This window comes from Rhinolophus sinicus, linkage group LG02, assembly GCF_036562045.2.
Source record: "Rhinolophus sinicus isolate RSC01 linkage group LG02, ASM3656204v1, whole genome shotgun sequence".
Classification (NCBI taxonomy): domain Eukaryota; kingdom Metazoa; phylum Chordata; class Mammalia; order Chiroptera; family Rhinolophidae; genus Rhinolophus; species Rhinolophus sinicus.
The window spans coordinates 54990951-55011119 of record NC_133752.1 but is presented as its reverse complement, the minus strand read 5'-3'; the positions used below and the strand labels follow the sequence as shown (position 1 = coordinate 55011119).

At 37.7% G+C, this 20169-nt stretch overlaps 1 protein-coding gene and 1 pseudogene across 2 annotated transcripts in view; one reads left to right on the top strand and one right to left on the bottom strand.

The window, feature by feature from the left end:
* Positions 1-20169, top strand: part of ART3 (ADP-ribosyltransferase 3 (inactive)) — a 107333-nt gene that overhangs the window by 52567 nt on the left and 34597 nt on the right. Inside the window, exon 1 of one of the 2 annotated variants that reach the window (XM_074324440.1) lies at positions 5360-5573. The exons of the other annotated variant lie outside the window; for it this stretch is intronic. The gene's annotated coding sequence lies outside the window, so the exon portion shown is untranslated. Of the gene's footprint in view, positions 1-5359; positions 5574-20169 lie in introns of those variants that run through there. 2 annotated transcript variants of the gene reach the window in all.
* LOC109439573 (stabilizer of axonemal microtubules 2) lies at positions 12832-13869 on the bottom strand (annotated as a pseudogene).

Genomic DNA, 20169 nt, shown 5'->3' with positions numbered 1-20169 from the left:
ATTCAACTTCTCTTTTGAGAGTTATCATTTCCATTTTATCCTGAAATCATGTATTTATTTAAACATAGCCTACATTTAAATTCTTTTAACAATCACTACCAGTCTTTAAAACCTCTTAGTCTTTGTTTTAATTTATCTCAAAGTAGCTGGAATATTCTTTTGTCTGTTTCTCATTCATTCATTCATTCGACATATGTAATTCAAGACTAATTTTTCTACAGGAAAATGGTTAAAGTAAAGGGGCCATTAATGTTTTTCCTTAAGGTTGCTTTTCATTTTCTTAGTATTAGAAACACAGTAGAGCATTGTTACCAGGGAAGGCTCTGGATTAAGCCTATGTTAACATCCACGCTCTATTACTTATTAGCTGTGTAGTCCTGAGCAAGTTACCTCAACTTTTTGAGCCTCAGTTTTCTCATCTACGGATAATACATTCTATTACACTATTTATAATATAATTTATATATTTGTAATATATTTACATTATAGCGATAATATAAATGGGGATAATATGCTTTTTTCAAGGAAAATTATAAGCTAAATATTTTAAAAGTTAATGTATGTAAATCATTTAGAAGAGCGCTTGGCACTCAAAAAGCATTAATTGCTTTTATTATTATCTCTAATATTTTACAGTGTTCTTTCCTAAATTGACAGACTATATCTAACTTATTTTGGGGTGTTTTTCAGCATTAACATAAGCTTAATCACTTAATAAAAGATTGGATAATATTGTTATAAGGTATGAAAAATACTGTAAATTGTAATAATTATGCATGTAAAAGTAACACACTACTAATTATGAAGATCACTTACAGAAGTCCAATGCCTAAATGTGTGGTTCACAAAATAGAGACAAAGACAAAGAATAGTGAGTATTTCTGTTTACCACCCAAAGTTGTGCTGTCAGGTAGCTTTGGTATAAGACAATCTCTTAAACAGTGATTCTTGATTATATTTTTTAAAAAGAAAAACCCCCTAGACATTCTTAAAATTTTTTTATGCATACACTAGGACTTGATTAATATTCTATGTCATACTATTCCAAATAGGCATAATTCACCTTTTCATAAAACATAAATAAACTGTCTCTTCCTTTTGCCTTCATGTGTGGAATTACTCTTCAATTGGGTAGAACACTTGTGGGTCACAATTTTCTCCTTCAGAAGTCGTGCTTGTTGTTTTATTGTCTTGTATTACTACAACTGTAGTACATAATTTTGTAAAAACATCAGAAACTAGTTTTCCCCCTTTGGATATACTGTGTTTCCCCCAAAAATAAGAACTAACCGAAAAATAAGCCCTAGCATGATTTTTCAGGATGACATCCCCTGAACATAAGCTCTAATGCGTCTTTTGGAGCAAAAATTAATATAAGACCTGGTCTTATTTTCGGGGAAACATGGCACACACACATTTTTTACCTAACAATTTCCATATCAGACTATGTCAGGTCTCCAATTTTTCTGTGTGTCAGGGTGTATTTCTAAATATTCTAGGAGGAAATAGGGGAGAAGACATAAGGAAAAAACCCTTTCTCTTCCTGTGAGGAAGACCACCCAGTAGTCTGTGGGGGGGGGGGCGGGAGTGGGGTGCTGCTGCCACTTGGCTTGTGTATGACCCCAGAAGAGAGGGCTCTCCCTGCCCTTGTGAATGCAGCCTTGTGTGTTTTTCCTCAGAGCTGAATTGCAGTTTGGATGATGAGGAAAGTTTATTTAGTTCTTCACTTCAAGTCCTCAGGTAATAGATCCAAAATTATGCAGAGTTGGGAGAGGTTTTGTGTTTTAACCTTTTCCCCTCATTTTCTTGAACAATATAAAAAGCGAGCTGGATTAGGCTCTGGCAGGTGCTGTTCTGGATGGATACTCTGTCCTTCTTTAACACTCTGTCCCTCTTTACTGCCTCTTCCTCCCAGTGTCCCTGCCTTAAAGTTTATTGGAAAGCACCACGCCTTTCTACAATAGTTCATTTGCTCATTCATTCATTTAACAAATATTTACTTTAGGCGTCACTTACATGCCTGGCACTCTTGAATATTGAAGGTAGAGCAGTAAACAAAACCAACCAAGTTCCTTTTTGTGTCTTGCAAATTTTGCAGTTTTTCTAACTTATTGTAGAAGACAGCCTGCCTGACTTCTGCAGGTCCGTAGATGTGTGTCTTCAGGACTATGACTTGTTCTGGACTGAATACTTTCTGCTATCATATCAGGAGGATTTCTTTCTTTCAGAACATCCCCTCATCTAGTGCTGCAGGGATCCCTCCTCTTTCTATTCATGTAAGATGGTTTCTCTCGCATGGGATGCACTTTGCTCTCCTTTCCTGAATCCTTCCCTTCCTTTAAGTTGTGGTATCTTCATGAAACCTTCTTCAGTGCATAGTGATTTCTTCTGCTACTGGTTTTATAGCATTCACTGTCTTTTCTAGCTTTATCCAGTAGAAATACATTGTGAGCCACATATTTAATTTTAAATAAATAGAAGCCACATTTAAAAAGTAAAAAGAAACAGGTGAAATTAATTTTGATAAAATATTTTATTTAATCCAAAACATGAGAACATTACCATTTTAATTTGTAATCATTATAAAAACATTAAATGGCTTTTTTCAGTACTAAGTCTTCAGATTGGAGAAGCAACATTTCAAATGCTCAGTAGCCACGTAGTTAGTTAACATATCGGACAGTGCAGATCTAATTATTCATTTGGCATTTAGCATGTTATACTGCCTGGATACTCTACTTAATTTTAAGTAAAGATGGGGATGGGAAGGAGAGATAATGTGCTTTTCTGTGTTTTGTTTTAGAAACTTTTCCAAGTCTTCCTAGTCCTTTTGTTGTTTCTCTTCACTAAGTCATTATATCTCATTTTGCTCTCTCTTTGATTAAGCAGGAAAAAGGACTGGATTCTCTGCCCTTTAAGTAGTGTTTGCTCCCCCTTTTTTTGTCTCTGGAATTGGACTCTTCCAGGCTCACCCACTCAAACAAGTTACCCCTTGTATTTAAAGGAGAATCCCAGGAAACTAATCTAGTTTCTGTAATTAATCATCAAATACACTTCCAGTTTAAAAACTGCATAATCTGTGATTCATCTGAAGTTTTATTTTTAATCCCAAATAATCCAGTTATTGTATTGTAGACTTTAAAAATGTTTCAAGTGGGAAGAGATTAATGCAAAACATTTAAAGATTTAATTCCCAACCTACCACCAAATCTCTGAGAAATATATTGCCTGCAAAAGAGAAAAAAATAACATCAACGATATTTTTGTCCAGTTAAATTAGTTGGTAAAAAGTGGGTTAGAAATGGAAACATTTCCGTTTATTATAAACCAGTATAACATAACAGAATCCTATTGTTTTGTGTTTATAGAAGGGAAGAGGTTGTCACACATTTGAAAGGCACCTAAAATAATGTGAATAGACCAAACAAGATTGAGGAAAAATCCTTAACTCTTGAAAGTACAGTAATATAGTACCTTATGCTCTTCTATGATGGGATTAAAGCATTTAGGGAGCTGCCAGTGGATTTTTTTTCAGGAACCCTTAAAGGAATACTCCCTTCTGTGATTGTCTTATAACATTATCTAAATGCTCTTCCCAGAAATCAGACAAATCCTGCAGGATATATCCAAGGCAGCCATTAGGCACTGGGCAAGGCTATATATTTTCCCAAAGACTTGGAAAAAGTTGTAAAAACAATTTTAAAAAATTATTAGGGATAGTACATATTTTATTGCTATTTGAAAGCATTCCAAAGAGACAGTAAATTTTTTTTTTTTTAAGATTTTTTTTTTATTAAATTTATTGGGGTGACAATTGTTAGTAAAATTACATAGATTTCAGGTGTACAATTCTGTATTACATCATCTATAAATCCCATTGTGTGTTCATCACCCAGAGTCAGTTCTCCTTCCATCACCATATATTCGATCCCCCTTACCCTCATCTCCCACCCCCCACCCCCCGCCCCCCTTACCCTCTGGCAACCACTAAACTATGAGACAGTAAATTTTGAATGAGGATGTTTCTGAGCCTATGCTTGATCTCTTCCTGGGACTTGGACATAAGAAGACATTTGCAAAAGCTGTACCCTACTAATACTCATGCAATCTGGTATTTGAGAATGCGATGTACCAGAGCTCACATTTCATAAGGACGACTTCATCTATGATATGTGCTACCATAAATATTGTAGTCTCAAGTGCATGTACGAAAGAAGGGCCAATTTTCTGTGGCCACCATCACCATACTGACTTTCCCATGATCGAGAGAGCCACTGCCAGCCATTTACCTTTCCTCTCCTTATGACAATGACAAAAGGCGTGAAATCAGAACCTTGGCACACCTTGTATGAAAAATTACTGAACTCTTTTCCAAATTTCTGATGTTAAAGGAGAGACAAATGTCTGTACTCTGAAAGATCAGCACAAACAGAAGAAATAAGCCAGTGATTGAAGATTTGAAAAATAGTTAACTGACAGATCAATTTACTTTGCTTTCTGACTATGCTGTTTGTGCTGATCAGATACAGGCTATCTGATTGGAGTTGGATAGTTGTCCATTGTCTTAATTAAATGTATTGCAAAGGAGAGGGTTTTGTGGAACAGCTAAGCTACAGGTGATTTATTGAACTACAGCGCTTTCATTTTCTTGGAAATTAGTTATGATTTCGATCTACCATTCGTCTTCTGAAAAGAAAACAATGTTACTTTTTTGGAAGGAGAGTTATCAGATAACAATCATTGTATGCTTTTTTTATTAACCTGGCAAAAAACAGTATATCAATATTGTTTGTTTTATCTAGAACCAAATTTACTTGCCTTGGAATGTTACTTTTTGCCAAGTTGATTTTATTAGAGTATAATTAACAAATGCCAAAGAGAAGCTACTGGATTTCTTTTCACATAATTCAGAAGGAAAAAAAGAACATGGGTTTGAGAATGAATTACTTTCCTTCAGAATTTGAGGTAAAATTTTAAAACTTCATATGTCAAAATTTAGAACACAGAAGAAACAATGAAGTTCTGTTAACCTCATTGAATAGATTAATCCTCTTTTCAATGTGCTCTATGCTCTTCACAGAACATTTGCTGCCATTTGCATGTATTTGAGCCAGGAGCAGTGGGTTGTACAAAACAGCTTCAACATCACCATAAACTTCAGAGAAATCGTTTTTCTCACAACAAAGGCAGCTCTGTGCATGGCCTTAAATTGGCTGCTGGAAAATGACTGTAATCTACAACTGCCAGGTCAATGTGGACGTTAATGTTAATTTTCCAAGTTGGGAAACAACATGCCTATTGTTAGGGCATAAAAACATGTTAGAGATAAGCAATGAGCAACTTGATAAACAACTAATTGAGGGAGGCTTGATTCCGTACGAAGAGGGAAAGTTGTGCAGTAGCTTCACTTATCATTAGTTTATTACTTCTGCTACGCAGACGCTGGAAAAGAAGGAAAAATAGAACTGGCTGATACTACTTTAGGGCTAGTTAGAAAGAGATTAATGCACGAAAGGATCTTGCCTGGAGAGATGTGGCCTGCATGTGAATATTAGAGGAGCTATGTATGTAAGGTATGAAGCTGCATTGGATTTATTTGTATGTTTTTTTTAATAGGGTAAGTAAAATGTCCATTTATAAGGAACATTTCAGTACACATGGCTTGCCAGTATGAACTAAGGGTTAACTAAATGTAATGTTTTAAATTAGAGATATAGTCAGAAATGTGAAAAAGGATTGGAAGGACATTTTTTTGTTAGAATATTTCTTATATTGATACTTAGAATAAATAACTTTCTTTTGGAGTGAAAACAACTCTTTTAAATATTTAGATAGGCTATATATATTCTTTTTAAATATTTTAGATATATAGATATATATATAAATAATATTTTAGATATATAAATATATATATATATATATTTAGATATAAATAAAAATAATATATATAGCCTATCTAAATATTTAACATATAAACAACATGCCTATTGTTAGGGCATAAAATATGTTAAATATTTAGATAGGCTATATATATTAATTTTATTTTGTACATTATGCTAAATACTATTTTTCTTTTTAAAAATCCAATTAATCATTCTTCTCATTTTCCTATTTCTAAGATTTCCCTAACTTCCTGGTTCTACCTTAAAACCATACACAACCTTGCTTACTGTCTATATTTCTTGCTTCCCTATTCTGACTTTTAATTTGTGGCTAGGTGAGCAGTAAGAGGTATAGTTGGGGAAATGGGACTCATTCCTCAGCTCTGGTTTTCTCTCTCTCACCTTGCATCTTTACTAGTTGGGGGCTGGGTATACAGAGGTAGGAAAATGGGTGATGGAGACCATAATAATTGCCATTGTTTGTTTGAATGCCTGCCATATGTCAAGTATCGTATATAGTGTCTCACTAGTTCTCAAAATAATTCTGTAAGCAAGGGCACCACTATCCTCTTTTTAAAATGAGGCTTCGAGACATTATATAACTCTTCCTCCAAATCACTTAACACATTTAGTAAGTAGCAGAGTCAGGATAGCAGCAGTGAAAAAGCACACTCGAGTTCCCTTCTTCTGTGATGAAATAGGGGAGTGAAAGGCAACTTCAGAGGTCTGACTATAACTCCCAGACCCAAGGCACCCTGGAAAATAGAAGACTTAAAAGAAGATTGGAGTGAAAGACTAAGTATGGGACAACTTGGGATAAATAGAATCCGAGGGTCCTGGTGAGAAGGCAATTAGGAAAGCTTGAGGAAACCTAAAGCCCCATTTAATTTATATTTAACTGAGCACCAGGAGAATGATTATTCTGAGACCTCTTAAAACTTGTTCTTCTTTAGTAATGATATCCTTTAGTTCCCATCATGACTAGCAGTAGCAACCCTTAGAAAACATCAGAACAATCGATGCTTACTCCAGTGATGGAGAAAAAAAGAAGACTGTTCTTTCTATAATTAGGTGAAGTAGACAGAAACTCTGGTCTGAGGCAACAGTTAATAGTACAATAGGTAGCCAGCAGATCGATCCCTGCCTCTGGGAATTTATACCAGGTGAGGGCCTTAGATCCTCCCAGGGGAAATAGGGAAGGCTACAGAAGGAGGAAAGGAAACCGCTGTAGGACGTTAGTGACAGTGCTGCGCCCGTATTCCCATTCTCTTTTGCTCTAGCCTACGTTCTCAGTACATTCTGCATTCTAAACAGTAGCTCTAGTTGCTACCTCTCTCCTCATCCCAGGACATTCCCTTCCAGAGCTCTTGAAGTTTAAATTTACAAATTTGGAAGGATGCTAGAGTTCAGCCCAGCTAGTGGATGGAGTTCTGTACCAGTTACACTAGTGGAAGAGGACTTTTACTTATACCTGTGGAGTCTCCCCAAAATCTGAAGAATGTGTAGAGTCCAGAGTGAGTCTGGAAAGCCAGAGAGGCATGTGAACATATTCCTAAAACTGAGGGCTCCGGAAATAGGTCTCAAATTGCCAGGGACTCAAGAGGTAGGGAAAGAGAAAAGGGAAGCAGTTTTAGAGTAAGGGGGAACAGGCCTGGGAATTGCTAAGAACCATCATTATTGTTTAACAGCAGCAGAGTAGTAGGGTTTTGGATGTGTTTAGGTAGAGTAGGAAAGAGGCAGAGTTCCTACTGTCCATCGGGTTGGGACAGAGTGAATACGAGAGAGACGCGAGGTTGGGACAGAGTGAATACGAGAGTACGAGGTGTGACAATGGAGTTTGAGAACTTTCCACCATGCGCTTACATTGGCAGCACTGTGCAAACAGCTCGATATGGTTTCATAACCTTGGTATTTCAGTGTCTCACAGCTGTGTTCATGTCAACGTGTGGCGGTGTCTTGAGCAGCGTTCATTATTGTTGTTGCGTGTATTTGTGTGCTGTCGCAAGAATGTCTGAGCTTGAATTAGAGCAATGAACAAACATTAAATTTCTTGTTAAACTTGGCAAGAGTGGAAGTGAAATCAGCAACATGTTAGTCCAAGTTTATGGGGATAATGCCATGAAGAAAACGGCAGTGTATAAATGAATTAAGTGTTTTTCTGAGGGGAGAAAAATGCGTCACTGATGAAGAGAGGTCAGGGTGGCCAGTAACGAGCAGAACAGATGAAAACATTGTAAAAATTCCTCGAATTGTGAGTCAAATTCATCAGCTGACTGTGAGAAGCATAGCAGATGAAGTAGACATCGATAGAGAAACAGTTGGGAAAATCTTAACTGAAATTCTTGGCATGAGAAAGGTGTGTGCAAAAATGGTCCTGAAGGAGCTCACCAATGAACAAAAACAAAGGAGAGTTGAAATTTGCCAAGACCTTTTGGAGAGGCTAGACGATGTTTTGGGCCATGTTATCACTGGTGATGAAACATGGCTGCACCAATACGATTCTGAAACAAAGCGTCAAAATGCACAATGGAAGTCAGCCAATTCTCCACGACCAAAAAAGTTCCATCAGTCCAAATCAAGAGTCAAAACAATGTTGCTAACCTGTTTTGATATCGGCGGGGTTATTCATTATGAATTTGTACCAACTGGACAAATAGTTAACCAAGTTTACTATTTGTAAGTGCTGAAAAGGCTGCAAGAAAAAGACGAAAACGACCTGAACTTTTCACCAACAATTCATGGCTCTTGCATCACGACAATGCACCAGCTCACACGGCACTGTCAGTGAGGGAGTTTTTAGCCAGGAAACAAATAACTGTATTGGACCCTCCCTACTCACCTGATCTGGTCCCCAATTACTTCTTTCTTTACCCAAAGATAAAGGAAATAGTGAAAGGAAGACATTTGGATGACATTCAGGACATCAAGGGAAATATGACGACAGCTCTGAATGCCATTCCAGAAAAAGAGTTCCAAAATTGCTTTGAAGGGTGGACTAGGCACTGGCGTCAGTACATAGCTTCCCAAGGGGAGTACTTCGAAGGTGTCCATAGTGATATTCAGCAATGAGGTATGTAGTACTTTTTCTAGGATGCGTTCGCGAACTTGGTTGTCAGACCTTGTATTTCTGACATCTCACATTGAGACCCCTAATACATTTCTTCCTAAAAAAGACAAAAATACATATTAGGTTAGTTAGATTTTCTAGGGAACTTGGAATATGAAAAAAATCATCTTCGTAGAAAACAATGGGTTTTTAAATGGACTTTTGAATTGGGTCCATTGATAAGTGGGGAACTACCTGTAAATTATAACTAAAGAAAAGTTAGCCAAACTTTGGAATTTTATCATGGTTTATAGATGTTCATTAAAAATATAATTTACTCCTAATTTCTAAAAGGTTAAAAAAGACTAGTGACACTTTTGAAGAGTTCTGATCAGTTATTTTATAGAATGTCCTTCAGTTTTAGCATATGTTTTCTCATAATTAGAATGAGTTTATACATTTTTGTCAAAATATGTCCTTTTCAATATATCAAATTAAGGAATTTGTAATGTTGATATATTTTATTATTAGTGATATTTACTTTGATCATTTGGTCAAGTTTGTGTCTGCCCAGAGACACTGTCACAGGCTGGGGAGATTCAGGAGAAATAACTAAATGCAGTATGGGTCCTGGATAGGATTCAAGAAAAGGGACATTAGTGGAAAAATTGGTGAAATTGAAATAAAGTCTGCAGTTTAGTTAACAAGAATGTACCGATGTTCATTTTCTGTTCTTGATAATTGTAGTAAGATGTTAACCTTAGAAGAAGAATGAGGGAGATAAGGATACTCTACTATTTTTGCAACTTTCTATAAGTCTAAAATTAACTCAAAATAAAAAGTTAAAAATAATAATGTCTAACACTTACATAGTACTTACTATGCATCAGACCCTGCCTCTCTTAATTTTTTGATTCCTCTCACCAACCCTGTAAGGAGAACTATTATTATCCCCAGTTGACAGATGGGGAAACTGGATATAGAGAAGTAAGAAACATGTCCAGTATCACATGGTTATTAAATGGTCACAGCTAGAAAGTGGCTGAGTTGGGATTTCAACTGAGGCATTGTGAATCCAGAAATCCATTGCGTCATACTGGCTTTCAGCGTGCTAAATATACATGTGGTTTAAAAATAATTCAGATACACCAAAAGGTCTGCCCTCTGCTGAGGCAATATCTGTTACTAGTTTTTTGTTTTTTTTAAATCATTCAGAGAAGGAATTCAGTTTTGAACATTGATAACAGCCCACTTTGATTTTTATCCATAATATTCAAAGCTATGCTTTGGCAGTATTTTCTTTCTCTTCAGAAGCGTCTCGTGGCATGCTGACTATTGTCAATAGCAGCTATGCTGGAAACCAGGGAATCCCTTCTGAGTTGGTCAGCGAGGAAGCCTTTATTAGTAAAGTGCTAATTGCTCAGAACTACTAGGTACAGTCTGTACAATAAGATTAGTAGAATCGAACTTCATTTAGTATTTAGCCAAGTTTTGCTGTCACTCTCATGAGTGTATTTTGATTAGTGTGAATGCCTTTTTCATCCTAATATTGAGATGACCTATTTTTTAAAATGCCAACTTGGTAGCCATTGTAAGAGTCAGTGGCTTTGTATTGTTTAAATTGTATTTGGGTTTGTATTCTTTAAAACTGAAAAAAGATTATATTGTGGGGAATACTGTAGATAGGACCTTTGGGAGTCGGAATGAGTTTCTTGAGTCTAGTTACCAGATAATGCAGAGACTGAACCTGAGCTTCCCAGAACTGCCAGAGGTGGAGGGTTCCATATTGCTCTAAAAATGGATTTCGTCTTTGAGTGAAATTGAAAGTTGATAAAATACATACATTAACAGTTACTGACTTTGTAAGCTTTATAATTCTAGGAATCAATCATTGCTGATGCATCTGCATAGAGAAATTCATTTTTGTCTTTCTGTCACCTTGGGCAAAAAGAAAAAGACAGAAAAGAAACTAGTTTCTTAAAAGGTGAGAAAAAGAGCAGGAATTTCCTACCTATTTATATCCACACATATTACCAACACAGCAAGCATGTCGTCTTTGCTGCAGAAGCAACTTAACATTTGTTTTTTTCCATAGTTAGGGCATTTCCCCCTCTGTTTTATTTAAAATTTCTAAACAGCAATAGTGCCTTTTTTTCTGTTGCCTTTGTATTCGTGGTGCAGGGGAAGAATCTAAAGGCAGGTATTTGCTTTGGAAACTCAAAGGCCAAAGTTCTTTTAGTTTTCTTCCTCTTGCTGTTTTTTTCAATATTTATTCACATCCCCAGTCCTTTTCTCTTTCTTTCTCCATCCTTACCTTTTTAAAATTACTTTTATTGATGCTTTATTAATGTTGCATAGAGATATAAAATCTTACATATCATAATTTACATTTGTATAATAAATACAAGTATAAATAAAAACACACTACTTTCAAATAATTAAAAATATTTTAACCAAATGTTGATGGACTTATTTTCGGTTAAGTATAGGAGTTTAAAACAAATCTAAAAGCTACAAAAGACTAAACTTTATGATAAAATAAATCATATTCTCCCATATTGCAATAATTTATCAAAGAAAAAAAAACACCCAGTAAGAGTTTAATTCATTAGGAAATTTTCAGCATTTATAAATTCAATGTTATTTCCGTTTCAGAGACTGGAATCATTCCTTTCCTCCCTCCTTAGTGCTTCTCTTCCTACTGGAGGAGGAAGACGTGATTATGCCCATCCTGAGCCTGTTACTTCTGAGCTGTGACTCTGGGCGTGGCATTCAGCTGCTTAATTACCTGGCGTTACCCTGAAGATTTCTTTCAGAGCTGTTAGTCATTCTTAAAACTACTCTAGCAGATGCTTTTTTCTTTTTTTTCTGGAAATACTGCCATTCAAACCACATTATTCCCCTCAATCCAAGCTCTCCATTCTCTGTAACAACTTCTCAGGTACTTATGAAACGTTAGAGGGCAGGACTTCTCAGAAATCATCCTGCTCATAAGCTTGAAGCAAATTAGGTTATTTTACAAGCCTTGCTACAAGCCAGAAAGTGACTATTGAGTAGGTAATTATCCTAATTTGAAAAAAGAAAAGACAGGTACAAAAAGAGATGAAGTGATTTATTAACAATCCCTGATATTTGTTTAGCCTTAGACTTTATGGATTACGATGTAGCATATGATCTGATGTGCAAAACACAATTTTTGGGAGGTGGGCAGGGCAGATAGCCTTTTACAAATGAAGACATTGAGGTTCAGACATGAGTCACTTGGCCTAGGGTGGCACAGATAGAAACTGATGTCATTAGAACTTGAACTCAGATTAATTGATGCCCCCACAGAGCTTCTCCTTGTCACATCACGGTGGCTCTTACTAACTTGAACATGGTGAGGGGCAGTGCAGTTGTCTTTAACACCACCCACCACCTTGACTCAGTGTACACTAGGTAGATGCCTTGAAGTCTGAGGAAACTGAATACTGTTGCCTTGGAAGAGGAATCCATGTATCACTTTCAGTGGTGTTCTAGGTAGTCTTCCTGCACTTGATAAAGATAACTGGTATGTGAATAACTATATAATTGCCACAATTATAAACACAAGTATAAATGATAATAGATTGGAGACAAGCTACTAAACAGTATGCTAAGTATTAAAATAGTTCCAGTGGGAATGTATGTTATTCAGCTTTCAGAAATGCATATTAAAGAACACCCTTGGTTAAAATACCAATACAAAATGGATTTTAAGATCCCGATTTCCTGTAAATTTTCCAATTTTCTTGATTAAAAATTAAAAAATGATTTGTTTTAGCTATCTCATAAATTTTTTCTACTATAAGCAACCGGTTTTGCCCTTAGACAATCCTGTGAGTTAGCCTCCTTTTAAACATGATTTGCTGATTTTCACTGTGGTCATGATTTTATGGAGAATTTATGACCTAGGGAATTTGTATTTTCAAAGATATAACCTGGAGGAGAAGGATAGCTAGTGGGGCAGATTTCCTGTTTCTTCGGTGCATACTCTATGGAGTACGTGGTTACATCATTGAGTGAAATAGAGTTCTGAAAATGAACATTTAAAGGTTTGCAACTCTCCATTGGAATCAATTCATGTAGCACATAGTAAAGTCTAAAAGTGATCAAACCATCAAATTTTCCACATGGGTTGATTATCTGCTGCTGCTTTTTAATAAGTCCTCGATGACAACTTTCCCATGCTGGAAAACCTTCCTTTGTGCTGTGTTTTCCTTGGAAAGAAAAGTTGTTATTTCTTCTATGAGAAACAGGCCTGCTGGGGACAGTGTGTTTGGCCTGATACGGAACACCGCGGAGATGGCTTGTGCTGTTTAACTGCGTGTACCTGTAGGAGGGACGTACGCTTCTTGTACTTTCTTGATTTCAGGTGATGGGATTTTCCATGGTGAAAACTTTCATGGAGTCAGTGCTTCCCTCAAATTGAGCGTTTTGTGCCACTCTGGTGTATGCAGGTCTGCAGATTTTTGCAGTTTCACCAGCAAGACCCTGAAAGTCGTATCAATGGGTTGTGAGAGACGCAGAGGGTGGCTCGCAGGCTTGTAAACTTCTTTTGGCCTTGCAGACTTGGATTCTAGCTGATAAGGCACATAATGAAAGTGATGACTTGTATCACCATTAAAAGGGAGTGTAGGATGTTTGACCACAGAGCCGGGTTTAAAACTTTGCCTGAGCTGTGTCTTCTGAGGAGCATAGTCATCCTGAAATGTAACTGAATTTCCAAATTTCACAGCAGGGGGATAGTAAGTTTGTTTCTGTTTATAAGGTTCACTTTTCTGAATGTCCCAAGCTCTACAATCATTTAAATGTTGTTATTCCTTCCATTTTACCACAGCATGCTCGAAATTCTTGCTTGGGTTTAAGACTCTGAACTGAAAGAACAGTGCCATGTGTAGGATATTTTTCAAAATAGTCCATTGTGGGGTAAGACATGCCAGAATTTTCCTACACCCTTAGGGTTCCATGAGGACAGTGGTGTTGCCGCAGGTACAGATCTTACACAGACAGACACCAGTTCCTCATGCTCTCAGCCCCCAGGGTCCTATCTCTGCTTACTTTTTAATTGATTAATGTGGAATTGAATTTTTAAAAATAACTGTAGAATGTATTTTTAAAAGGGTATTTCTTGGTCTTAAATTTAAAAGATTGTGAGTTCCGCCTTTGAAACTTTGTTTTCTTAACTAAAAACTTGAATGAAGTGGCTTTTTGCTTACATTCTCAATAGTTCTCAATTGATTTTCTCCTTGTAGGTATGTCAGAAAAAATAAATGTCTTTTACTTGCCATGCAATCTCTCATTACATCTTCAGGCAATCCTAAATTGGCGGACAACTAAATTAAACTACCAAGTGACTGTGACAATTTAGAGAAATGAATTAGTAAAGTTCAGTAGAATTAAGGGCAATGGACTTTACCTAAGAGCAAAAACAAGCAAATGCTATACAGCGATCTCTTAGAATCCAAGGGGGATGGGTTCCTGGACCCCCATAGATACCAAAATCCTGGGCTGCTCAAGTCCCTTAAAATGGCGTAGTATTAGCATGTAACCTATATTTGCATACAGGCAACTGCAGGATATGTCTACACATCACTTCATTTGTGTGGATTCAGCGTAGTGCTCAGCATGTGGTAAATTCAGGTTTTGCTTTTTGGAACTTTATGTAATTTTTTTTTTTTCCTGAATGTTTTTGATCAGTGGTGGGTTGAATTCTGGATGCTGAAGCCACAGATGCAGAAGGCTGACTATAAATATGAGTTGGAGAACTACTACATGTATACATGTCTGGCAAAGATTGGTGAATGAAACAGAATAAACCACTAACCAAATATGAGTAGACGTGTAGCACTAACATTTATAAAATCAGCAAAAGGGGTGTTGAGGGGTGATAGTCAAGAATTCTGTGATTTATTGGGTAGAAAATCAGAACATACTTTCTGATGTTAAAATGATGATGGTGATTGTTAAACCTGAAAGGCCTTTCCCGGGTGGGAACCTTGTGTGATTGATCCTCTATTGTATCTCCTCCTGTTTGCCTTATAAAGTCAAGTCTTCTTTTCCCTTCAAATAATTATATATTTTCATTGAGGTGTAATTAGCATATGACATACAAGTTTCAGGTATGCAGTGTGATTCAATATTTGTGCACATTGGGAAATGATCACCATACTAAGTCTAGGTAACATTCATCATATACATAGATGTTTTCCTTGCGATGACAACTTTTAAAATCTGCTCTCTTAGCAACTTTCAAATATGCAGTACATTATTATTATCAATTATAGTCACTGTACTGTACATGGGTGCTGTCTTATTCGTTTCCTTTCCGTTACAGCTATTGAAAAAGTAGAGGTAGCATAGTTTTTGAGCTCATGGACTCAAGCTAAAAGATCAAGATTCAAGTTTCAGCCTTGCCACTTCTAGATGCATGATCTTGCTTAACTCTATAAATGATAAAGAGAAATAATAGTTCTTTATAAGGTTGCTTTGAAGATCAAATGACAATACATGTGAAGTGCTTGACACTGTGCTTGGCACATATTTAGTGTTCAGTACATGTTAGCAGGGGTCGTTGTTGTCATCGGTGTCATCATCAATGATATAACCTGAATTGTGTCCCCCCATAATTCATAGGTTGAAGTTCTAACCACCAGTGTGACTATATTTGGAGATAGGGCCTTTAAGGAGATAATTACGGTTAAATGAGGTCATAAGAGTGGAACCCTAATCCAGTAAAAGTGGTGTCTGAGCATGTGCGCAGAGAAAAAGGTCCTACGAAGACAGAAAAGGTGGCCATCTGCAAGCCAAGGTGAGAGGCCTCAGGAGAAACCAAACCTGCTGGCACCTTAATTTTGGATTTCCAGCCTCCAGAGCTGAGAGAAAATAAATTTCTGGTTTTTGGAAGCCACCCAATCTGTAGTGTTTGTTATGGCAGCACTGGCAGACTAACGCAATTATCATCGTTATCCCATCCCTTTAGTACTCTCTCTGCATAGTCTTAACATTCTCCTGTTTTTTCTTTAACGTACTGATCTCAGATTTTTTCTGTTGTGGAACTGTATCATAAGTTACTTGTTATTCTCATATAACCAAGTTCAAAGGACCATTTGTTTCTTATCTAGCTTGATTTTTGGGGATTCTTGATAATCGGCTGTTTTCTCCCTCATGAAAATCCCTCTTCTTGAAACTTTTATTTAGTCTCTTTCTTAATTTTCTTCCTGATCTCGTTTCTATCTGCACCTAAATGCCAGTGTTCCCTAGGGGACTATCCTCTGCATTCAGGCTCACCACACGTATTGGCTAATATGGTAGGAAGAATAATGGCTCCCAAGTATGTCCACGCCCTAATCTCTGGAACCTATGAATGTTATGTTACGTGGCAAGAGGAACCTTGCAAAGGGAGTTAAGGTTATGGATCTTAAAATACATACATGGATACGTTAAGTGGAACCAATGAAATCACATGGGCACTTCAGAGTGAAAGAGGAACAGTTAGACACTACAAAAGAAGAGGAAGGGGGGATTCAAGTGTTAGAGGGACTCCACTTTCTGTTGTTGGCCTTGAAGAAACAGAAATGGGGCCACAAACCAAGGAATGTGGTGGCCTCCAGAATCTGGGACTAGCTCTCAGCAGACAGCCAGCAAGGAAACATGGGCTCTCTGTCCTACACACTCAAGGAACCAAATTCTGCCAACAACCTGAATGAGAAAAGAAATAGATTCTCCCCTAGAGCCTCTAGAAAGGAATTAACCCTGCCAATACCTTGATTTTAGCCTGTGGTGACCTATGTTGAATTTCTGACCTTGGAACTCTTAAGATAATACATTTGTGTTGTTTTAAGCCACTAAGTCTATGATGATTTGTTACAGCAACAATAGAAAATTAATGTAGATAATGACTCTAAAATTTGAATCACTATCTCAGATTTCTCTCAGACCCATAAATTCAACTGCTTATTGGATATCTTGCCTATGATATCTTCTACGGATCTCAAATTCATTACTTTGAAGTGAAACTTCTCCCTAAAACCTGCTGTTTATTATTTTGATTGATATTGTACCTATCCGTTCAGATACCTTAGTCAGAAATCTGGAATCAGGTCAGACTTCTTCCTTTTTCTTATGCTACCCCACTTATACATCCCATCCCTACCCCATCTAACTTGTGACCAAACCTTTTTGAGTCTAGGTTTATTATACTGGTTTGATTTAGGTTAGGCTCCTGCCACTTCTCATTTGGATTTCTCAAATCTGTCAGTACATTTCCTTGCCTCTAATTAAAACTTCTTGCTAATCCATATTCTTGTTCCAGGAAGAAAAAAGTCCTTTCTGAAATTAGATTGTTTCTCCCCTGCATCATGGTTTTATATTGCAATTTCAGAAAAGTCCCAGTTACTAAGTATTACACACAGGGTTTTGCTATGATCTTCGCCCCTGCTTTCCTCCCAGCCTTCCTCTCTGCTCTGTGAGACATATACCATCTAGTTATACTGTATATCTTGCATTTTCTTGAATATGTGCTACCCTTTTATGCCTTCATATATGCTTTTAAGTCTGCCTGGATTGCTGACTTCTTTTCTTTTTCCTGACTAACACTTATTTTGTCTCCAATCTTCAACTGAATTGTCACTTCCTTTCAGCACCTCTCTCCCATCCCAAGGTGAAGTAGTTGCCCTTCTTTACTGACCTGTAGCACCCATGTACATTTCTGACATTAGCAATTACCTCACATATTACAATTTTTGTTTCTATGGTATTCTGTCCCTCTAAACTGAGTTCTTTGAGGATAAGAGACTGGTGTGTGTGTGTGTGTGTGTGTGTGTCTTAAGCACCTGTAGTGTCTGATACTTAAGTGCTTAGTAAATGTTGGTTTAAAAAGTGAATGAGAAGAATGTCAAAGCATAAAGATTGTGAGCCATTGAAGTGGATTTCCACATGAATTTTTAGAGTCTTTCCCTGAATATTCTAAAGGCAATATTAGACATCAATGCTATTGACATAGTTTAATGGTAGCCCTTTTTCAGTTTTATATAAAAGCTAATGAGAACATTTGAATTTGGTATTTGGGGTAGGATTAGGCAGGAGCTAAATGAAAAATTACTTCAGAAGAGAATGCCGTTACAGACGGTGAGACACATGTAAGAAAGCATCAGACTGGTAGGTGGTCCAAGATGGTGGTGGAGGAAGAATCTGAACTCACCTCCTCCCACAGTCACACCAAATCTTCTATATATGGAGAAATTTCTGCTGTAAAAGTCCTGGAAACTAGCTGAACGCCTCCTCTACGAGAAAGCATAAGAGGGCCACATCAAGCCGGGTAGGAAAGGCAGAGAAGAGGTCTTGCCAAACCCTCACTCACAGCCAGTGACAATAGGGAGGGATCTCGCAAGTCTGGAGCATCTCCCTGAGGAATTTGTACCCTACATCAGGCACCCCAACTTTTGAGACCTGCGCTGGAGAGATGAGGCCCTAAAAACATCTGTCTTTGAAAACCAGTGGGGCTCATATCCAGGGGACCCAAAAGGCTGTAGGGATTTGAGATGCTCTTTAAAAGGATTGTACTTGGACTCACTTGTTCTGGGTCCCAGCACAAAAAGCAGCAGTTTGACAAGTGCCTAGTTTGTATGTGAAGGAGAGTATTTGCTACCATCCTAATGTGTCTGCTGGAGGCGCAGGGACCAGGTGGTACTTTCTCCAGAGATGGAGATTCTGGCAGGTGCCATTTTTGCACTCTCCCTTTACGTTGCTGGTGAGGCAGGTGCACAGATACAACATTCTCCCACTGCCTTGCTAAACCTGGTGGGCATGCCTGTCCCCCTGCCTTGCTAAAGCCACAGGTGTGCCCTGCTATAAGGAGGACTCTCCCACTACATGGTTAAATTTGGCAGGCAAGTGCACTCCATACAGGGGGCACCCCTTGATCATCTGACCCTAGTGGCCAAGGGGATCTTGTGTGCCTGGGCCCCATGGGATTGTAACAATCAGAAAGGCAGTTCTGGGCAGGCTACCATACTGAGGGCACTGCGCAGACAGAAGACTGAAACATAACCCCCAGCTGGGCTGTGGAAAAGCCCATTGTACTGGAGCTTCAACCTAAGGGACAGGCTTCAGGTTTGCCATACATCTAGAGGCTAGAGGCCCTCTTGGGGAACACAGGGAGGAGAGCACCATCCTGGCTCCCTCCCTTGGCTTCATGACAGCTCACTGGTACCTCCCAGAATGGAGCTTACACACTCTGAAGCCTCAACATTTGCAGCTGTCACCCAAGGAACATCTCCAGATCTCCCAGTCTGAGCGTCACCAGTGTTTATAATTGCAGTCTCACAGGAATCTATATACTTGAATACTTTAAAAGCTTCTGCCTCAGGATCTGGCTTCCGATCAGTTTGAAACTAGATGCTGACTGAAATCCCTCCCTTTGGAACACTGACAGGTCTTGGTATACCCTCAACAACTGGGACCTATCAAAAATAAATTAGGCTAATTAGACAATCACAAAGGTTAGACAACCAAGAGCTAGGGCAAGGTTGAACGATAAGGTCCGTTTCCTACACAAGGTCACTCCTTCGAGACTGAGAGAGGTAGTTCTTTCACCTAATACATAGAAACAAATAGAGTCAAGAAAAAATGAGGAAATACAGGAATATGTCTTAAATGAAAGAATAATGCAAAACCTTAGTAAAAGATGTTAATGAAATGGAAATAAGTAATCCATCTGATAATAGTTCAAAGCAATGGTCATGAAGTTGCTCACTGAACTCAGGATAAGAATGGATGGATGCATACTGAGCACTTCAACAAAGAGATAGAAAACATAAGAAAGTACCAAAAAGAAGTCACAGAGCTGAAGAATACAATAACTGAACTGAAAAGTGCACTAGAGAAGTTCAACAGCAGACTATATGAAGCAGAAGAACAGATCAGCAACTTGGAAGACAAAGCAGTGGAACTCACCCAGAGCAGCAAAAAGAAAACAAAATTTAAAGTGAAGATAGCTTAAGGGACCTATAGGACAATATCAAACAGAATAATATTCCCAGTATAGGGGTCCCAAAAGGAGAAGAGAGAAAGGGCAGAAAACTTATTTGAAGAAAGAATAGCTGAAAACTCCCCTAACCTGGGGAAAGAAACAGATATCCTGGTCCAGAAAGCACAGGGAGTTCCAAATTAGATCAACCCAAAGAGAGCCACACCAAGACACATTATAAGCAAAATGTCAAA